Consider the following 7,488-nt stretch of genomic DNA (forward strand, 5'->3'; position numbering starts at 1 on the left):
TGCAACTGTCTTTTAATTCAGTATCATCCAATGACTTCAAAATTGTTGAGCTCATTAAAAACTCAAATACACTTTTGAATTCTTGGAGTTCTTCAAATCTAGTTTTCAATGAAGTGATTGCCATGTCAACCATAACATAAAAGTAATCAACTTCAAAAGCCCTCTCAACTTTCAAATTTGCTTCATCACAATAAATTTTATCAAACTGTTTCTTTCTAATAGAATGATATTTTACTGGAAATAATATCTCTACACCCATTTCAGATGTAATACCTTTAGCTATGATCAGACTAGAAGCAAATACTTCAATCCTATAGCTGTGAAAGTATTCATTATGCCTTCAATTTACTGTTCAAGTAAACTTGGAACATATTTAAACTTGGAACATGTTCAAGTAAAATTTTCCATCTTTTGGTAGAACCAGAAAACAATACATATATCCGTTGTATAATTCCAAAAAATAAAATAGCTTTAGCACATGATTTAGCCATGTCACAAAGAGTAAGATTAAGACTGTGGCAAGCATATGGCATATACAAACCTCTTTGATTAACATCAAGCAACCGTCTTTGCACCCCCCCTTGTGTTTTCCTTTCATGTTAGAGCCGTTGTCATAACCTTGACCCCTAATGTCATCAATATTAAGACTAAAAGATTTGATGGAATCAATCAATACATTGAAAAGCCCAAAACCAGATGTATCATCCACCATCAAGAAACCCAAAAAATACTCCTCTAATTTTATTTTGCCATCGGACATATTAACACATCGAACCAACAAACTCATTTGCTCTTGATGACTCACATCTGGGGTACAATCAAGGATAATGGAAAAACATTTTACCTCTTCAACGATCTTTATGATATTATTTGTAATATCAGAAGCCAAAAGAGAAATCAACTCATTCTGAATTTTATGACTAAGATAATGATAATGAATCTCATTATTTTGATTACATCTAAGATGGTCTTGCATCAAAAAGTCAAATTCTGCAACCATCTCAACACAAGCTAAGAAATTGCCATTCTGATCATTATAGAGTTTGTCAAGACCCCAAACCCGGGTTCCCCTGTGCCTTCTGTATCAGTCCCTGGATCAAGTAGCTGATACGCACAGAATTCAACAGAATGATATCAAATACATATTTCGAATAAAACAATGCAAAATAAAATACCTGAAAAGCAAAAAGATGGTCTAGTGAACAGGAATCCACAGCAGACTAGCCAGGCAGAAGAGCATACAGCACAGCGGAGCGCAACGACGATGCAACTCAATGCCACAGGCAACTCGGGTGCGGACGCGACCTTAGACTTCTTCTCTTTGACTTCAGCTGGGTTGAGGTTGATCTCCAATTTAACAATCTGAAACCAACGAGACTGAGTACGGAAGGTATTCAACAAGTCCTATACTACTTCAAGGGGTTGATAGATGCATAATGGATATTTCAAAGATAAGACTTTACGACATAGTTTTAAATGTAAAGCAAGTTTTATACAAGTATCCAGTTATATTCTCTACTGTTAATCCTTTTTAATAAATGTAACAAAGCATTTTAAAATAGTTTTAAAAGTAACAATTGCAGGCATCTTCCGTTGGTACTGAGTATCACCTCAAGTCCCCAACGTATTAGAAGGTGACCTGGTAACAAAGCTTTCAAAACAGTTTTAAAACTGGGTAACAAGCTTTATCTAGGGGTTTTCGGTCCTATGAGTGGCTACACCTCACTCTGTAGTCCCTTTTATCAAATCTGGTGTACCTCTAGTACCACACAGCTTGTGGCGGATCGAGCTAGGAACCTCATCACATGGACATCTAGTCCACACACTCACTCATCAAGACACACGCATCCGGAGTCTAGTCATTGGGGTTACTGCTTTCGCATATCCATAACCATGGACATGACTATTCGAATATATTTACATTCTGCAGATGTCGGTGAATCAGGAACCGGGGGTCCCCGAATCCCGAGGTCAGGCCAGCGATCTGCCACGTGGCGCCATCCCGCGGGGTAGAGAAGACTAAGTCCCGGGAGAGGGCGTTCGGGGCCACAGTCAGTGGTCCCCGAGTACCCGGGTTTCCCGATGAACTACGAAGACTAAGTAACCGGGAAGAAGGTGCTCGGGGAGGTGAACAATAACCCCCGAGCACCCAAGTCCCCCGACGACCAGGAGAACCGAATTCCGGGAGAGAGTGCTCGGGGCTGCGAGCAGCGGCCCCCGAGCACTCGGTTCCCTGAAGAATCCGTACAGTCAGGACCGGGAGAGAGCGCTCGGGGAGGTGAACAGTGGCCCCCGAGCACTCGGTTCCCCGAGGACCAACAAAGGGCATTCACGGGAGAGAGTGCTCGGGGAGGTGAACAGTGACCCCGAGCACTTGGTTCCTCGACAACCTAGGAAGCCCCCTGACAGTGGCCCCCACAGGGGCCCAGAGATGAGGTGTCAGCCAGTGAAAGGCCCGAGGCCGCATTTAAGGGCGCGCGTGGCCTGTCACTTCCAACTGCTCCCGCCACGCTCGGTGTCAGTTCCTGCCATATTCTGGCAGAAGGGCGTGGGGACATTAAATGCACGGGTCCCGTCACGTGCCATCTGGCGCGCCTCGGGATAACGTCGTAAGACTCGAGGCGTTCCGTCTGCCGCGCTGCTGCGGCAAGAGAACAAGACAGGGCAGGCACGTCGAGCCGCTCGGCCGCTGCCCGGTGGGCCCTCTCCACGGCGCTCGTTGCCAGCGCCATCATGACGCCTGCTGACCGGACGCGGGGCGCGTTTTCAACCCCCGTCACTTCGCACAGAGGCTATGTCGACGTCCTTTCCATTTATGGTGCATTGGAACTCATGCCCTCCCCTTCGGGACACGCTACTGCTGGTGGGTATTTAAAGCAGCCGGCAGTACGAGCAAAGAGAATCGAAAAAAGGGAGACAACGGTTGAGAGAAGCGGGAAAATCTCTGAACAAGCAAAGACAAGCTCACACAGACCGAAGAACAAGGAGCCCCAGGCTCTAGGATAGACATGCATTCTTGTAACCAGCAACATCCTTGAGGGACATTCTCAGGACATTTATAGCATTCATACAGGAGTAGGGTGTTACGCCTCCGTATGGCTCGAACCTGTCTAAACTACCAGTGTATTTACTCTTCTCTGCATTGGATCATTCCACCCCTGCCAGCCATCGCATTCATATCCATTTATTTCTCCAGCAAACTTGTTTAGGATCATCCCCCGGCCGAATCTCTAAAAAGGGGTCCCTCAGGATCCCTGCGACAGGAGTTAACCCTCCGACAACAGAGGTTATACAACTTTACCCATGCAATATGCTCAGCTTCCAACTGTTGCAAGCAGAGGAGCGAATCATATCGAGATCCTCCAACATCTTTCCTGTAGGGCTTTTCTACGAGACACCCCAAGTATCAGAGACCATGTTCAGAATACCAGATTGATTGGATATGCTGTCTCCCGAAATATTCAACAAAAGGCCAGATGGACACTTGGTTTCTCGCTGCTCCCCAGCCGCCTAGTATTATGCCCAACTCAGTCCGGTGAAAAAAGAGTCAAATCCTGCCCATTTATGACGCATGGTTGCACGAAGGTGGCTAAACATGACGACGCAATGACTCGTTCCTTAACCGGCCAAAGCAGGTATCTTCTAGCAATGAACACCACAAAGGTGACTCAAGCCCCTCGGAGCATCCTTGTCCATAGTACTACTCCACCTGCCCCCGCCAAAACAGTTTTCACCCATTTTTACACATCTCCCACTATATCCCACATGATGTCAAGGATTTCACAACTATCATGGAATTCATAACCATCAAGGATTCATGGTATATGAGTTAACATTGATAACAGTAAATCTTATCTCTGAGGAGAAGTGTTTTAAAAGCGACGTCTCGGAGGAGACGTATTCCATCCTAAGCATGCTAGATATTAAGGCGTCGTCCATCGTTAATATATTTAACAACATGTATTCCTATGGTGATATGTATCTTGCATGATGACATGTAAGGCATGACAATGTTGATAGGATTAACTACTACAAGTAGTTTGAAATAAAACGCAACATATATAGCACATACAATAATAAGTCTGGTTTTAGTTGGACATGTATATTATTTGAAAACCATAGGTTCAGTATGATCAAGGAGATAGGACTTGCCTTCCTGAAGGGTCAATTCACGATTGGTCTTGTCGTTTGAGTCATCCGGGGTTCTTCTTCATCATTGGACCTTGCCTTCGGTTCCTTCTTCACGTTCTTGCTTAGATCCTTGACTTCGAGCTTAAGCAGATTAACGACAAAAAACGCACAACGACTAAGCAAATGAACACCAGAACAAAACTAAATGAAACACCAAAGTGGAAGAAGAACGATCGATGGAAAATGACAAAAGCTAAACCTAGCGGAAGACGATCATCAACTCTAATCAATGTGAATCTAATACACAGAGAATAGCAGGATAATCTAGCGAAGCTAGGTTAAACTGTTAACCTAGTTGTTTTATCAACTTAAGAGAAGGCCTAAACAAATCATGATTAACTAGGTGAATGTTTATTAGTTTAATTGCTGGAAGACGACAACTAGAGATTGTACGTGTAGGTGAGTGCACGTAAACAAGCATGAATGTATGTGTAATATTTACGTCTATATGTATGTGAGCATGTATACATATATACGTAAGTATAATTCTAAGCGATTATCTGTGCTTAAATGTGGAGATTAAACATTCTAATCTATAGCACTAAGTATAGTTACTTAGTGATTAATCTTAATTACTTAGTGCTGTTTAATTTCCATACCTATTTAGCTGTATACTATAGTTATGATAAAAGCATACATGTAATTAATTAATTAGGTTAATCTATTCTTTGAATCTAATTAATTAATTACTAAAAGAGTATTCAGTTAATTAATTACCAATGTTAAATTATCCTATTATATTCTATTAACATGTATTTATTTATTTAACCACTACACTAGTTAATTTATCATTAAGTATACTAAGATTAATAACGATCCACTCCAATTAAAATAAAAGTAATCTTTAGTTTATTCTAATTAACAAAAGGATTAATCTAATATTAAGCTAGGTTATCACATGCGGCAATACTGCAATCATAACTACACATAATTATTAAATTATCTAACTTCAACTTTATTTACTAAAGACAACGTCTAATTCTAAGTTAAACACGATGGCACGAATTAAATACTAGATGAGAAAATAAATGAATTCCAAAATTTACAAGATTTGGCCATAAGATAAATTATGATTCTAGAGGAATATCGGTGAAAGAATCGCCAAAATCGGAATTGAAACGGAGGAGATATGGCCATCGGAAGATTTACCGAAAATGAAAAATCCTGGAAATTACAAAGGAGCATTGTTCTGTGGAATTGGTCTACGGGATTTTATGAACCAGAGTGGCTGTGAGGGTAGTTCACCGTAGACCAGAGCTGGTGAACTCGGTTCATGGTCCGTGGGCCGGTGTTTGGCGCGGCTGTGCGGTCCACCGTGGACCGTGTTCGGTGGACCAGCCCGTGGGCCCACCTGTCTGTGTGAGGAGGGGGGCACCAAAGGATAAGGCCAGCCGGCCTTATCGCTTGTGCGTGTGGTGTAGAGAGAGAAATGGAAAGGGGGACTGGAGGGAGTGAGAGCCGGAGGGAGAGGAGACCGGTGGCCGGCCGAAGAGAGAAGGGAGAAAGGGAGCGCAGCGAGGGAGGCACGCCCGGAGAGGAAGGAGGCACCGGGGAAGGAAGAGGGAGCTCCAGCCGAGGTGAAGTCCGGCGGGGATGCAAGCCGGTGGGAGCCGGATTTGGGCGACCAGAGGGAGAGGAGGAGACTACGCCGGTGGGAGTGGAGGGAGGTGGAACTCACCGGTGAGGGAACTACGCCGAGATTGGGATGGCGGCTCGGCCACGGCTCAAAGCCGGGCACGCTCGGATTCAGGCCGGCAGCGCATGCGGCGGCGCTACGCAGCAGTCCACACAGCAGCTCGGCGCAGTGCGCGGCCAAGCGGCAAATGCGGACACGCGGCTGCGGGCTGGCGCGGCGCAGCCGGAGATGGCCGGTGGGGGCGGAGACCAGCGCGCACGAGGGCAGCGCAAGGGTGCAACGCACGCGTGGGCGACCGGCGGGGTGTGCAGCGGCACGTCGCGCGTGCGGGATGCGCTTGGCACGGCGACGCACACTGCGGCGGCAGCAGAGGGCGGCGAAGAGGGCGGCGTTGCGCGGCACAGGCCAACGGCGCGAGGACGGCGTGCGCGCGAGATGGTGCGGTGCGGACAGGCGGACGGTGGCACGGCCGGCTGCGCTGGAGGATGCCCCGGCGTGGCTCAGAAAGAGGTTGGGCGGCGCAGCGCGGTGGAAAGTGAGAAGGGGCCGGGGTGCACGGTGGGGCAGTGGTGTGCACGGGTCGGCGCACGGCGTGGCGCGGCTGAGCGACGGTCGGCACCGTGGCGTAGTTTGGCTCTGCAGCGAAGATGGTCAGAGCTCATGGAGATGAATGGCGACAACGCGCATGATGGCAACACGCACGGTGGCTCAGCGGGGAGCCCGCGGTGGCGCATGGCCGAGCAGGGTGACATCGGCAACTTCGGAACGGCATGCGCGAGCTCGCACAGTGCAAACTAGAGCTCGGTGTATGCATGTCTGTGTGTAGGTGGAGCAAAGGGAGGAGAAGGTAGCTTTGGCTTGTGCGTGCTGTGATTGTGCAAGTGCCTGTGTGCATGTATGCTTGTTTGTGGATGCTATTGTTTGCAGTGGACCATGAGAAGAGAGGAGGATTTGGTTTTGCCATCCTCAGTGAAAAGATCAGTGAGGCATGGGTTGGAGGGGAGGTGCTGGCTGGTGAGATCTTTTGTTGTCCAGAGAGAGAGAGAGCAGGGTAGAGAGAAAAAAGGGAGAGAGGGGACTTTTGTGCTATGGTGAACAGAGAGAGATGAGAGAGGACAGTGGGATATTTTGTGTAACCAACCCATTGATGTAATTGAATTTCAACTGGATTTGTATGATTCAAATTGATTGCATTTGAATTGAGATGTATGATGATCGAATGAATGTATTTGAATTTTGAATTCGAATACATGATGATTCAATTGAACTGGATTGGATTGAAATTGGATGATTCAAAGGAATGTAGTCGAATATGAAATCTCGATGAATGACTTGAAATTGTAATTAGATTTGTAATGGGATGTTCGATAATTCAAATTGAATAACTTGAATTGGTAATTGTATTTGGAAATATTCAAATGAATGTATTTGAATTGAATTGGGTGATTCAATTGAATGATTTGAATTGAATTGGGATGAACGAATCAATGAATGACTTGGATTCGAATTGATTTAGAACAAGGGTTTGAATTAGAAATTGAAATGACCTTAGAATGAGAATTTGAATTAAGAGATTTGAACTCGAATTTAGAAATTGAATCGAATGGAAACGAATTGGATTGTATTCGAATATAACTCGAATAATACGAATTGCATTTGAA

At 45.5% G+C, this 7,488-nt stretch overlaps 1 long non-coding RNA gene across 1 annotated transcript; it reads right to left on the reverse strand.

The window, feature by feature from the left end:
- Positions 1-921: 921 nt before the first annotated feature.
- LOC133897113 (uncharacterized) lies at positions 922-4,142 on the reverse strand. The gene is made up of 2 exons (XR_009905853.1): positions 1,176-4,142; positions 922-1,104 (listed from the first exon to the last, which is right to left on the reverse strand). It is a non-coding gene; the product is annotated as an uncharacterized LOC133897113 (long non-coding RNA).
- Positions 4,143-7,488: the final 3,346 nt, after the last annotated feature.

The sequence above is a fragment of the Phragmites australis genome, chromosome 17, assembly GCF_958298935.1.
Source record: "Phragmites australis chromosome 17, lpPhrAust1.1, whole genome shotgun sequence".
NCBI lineage: Eukaryota > Viridiplantae > Streptophyta > Magnoliopsida > Poales > Poaceae > Phragmites > Phragmites australis.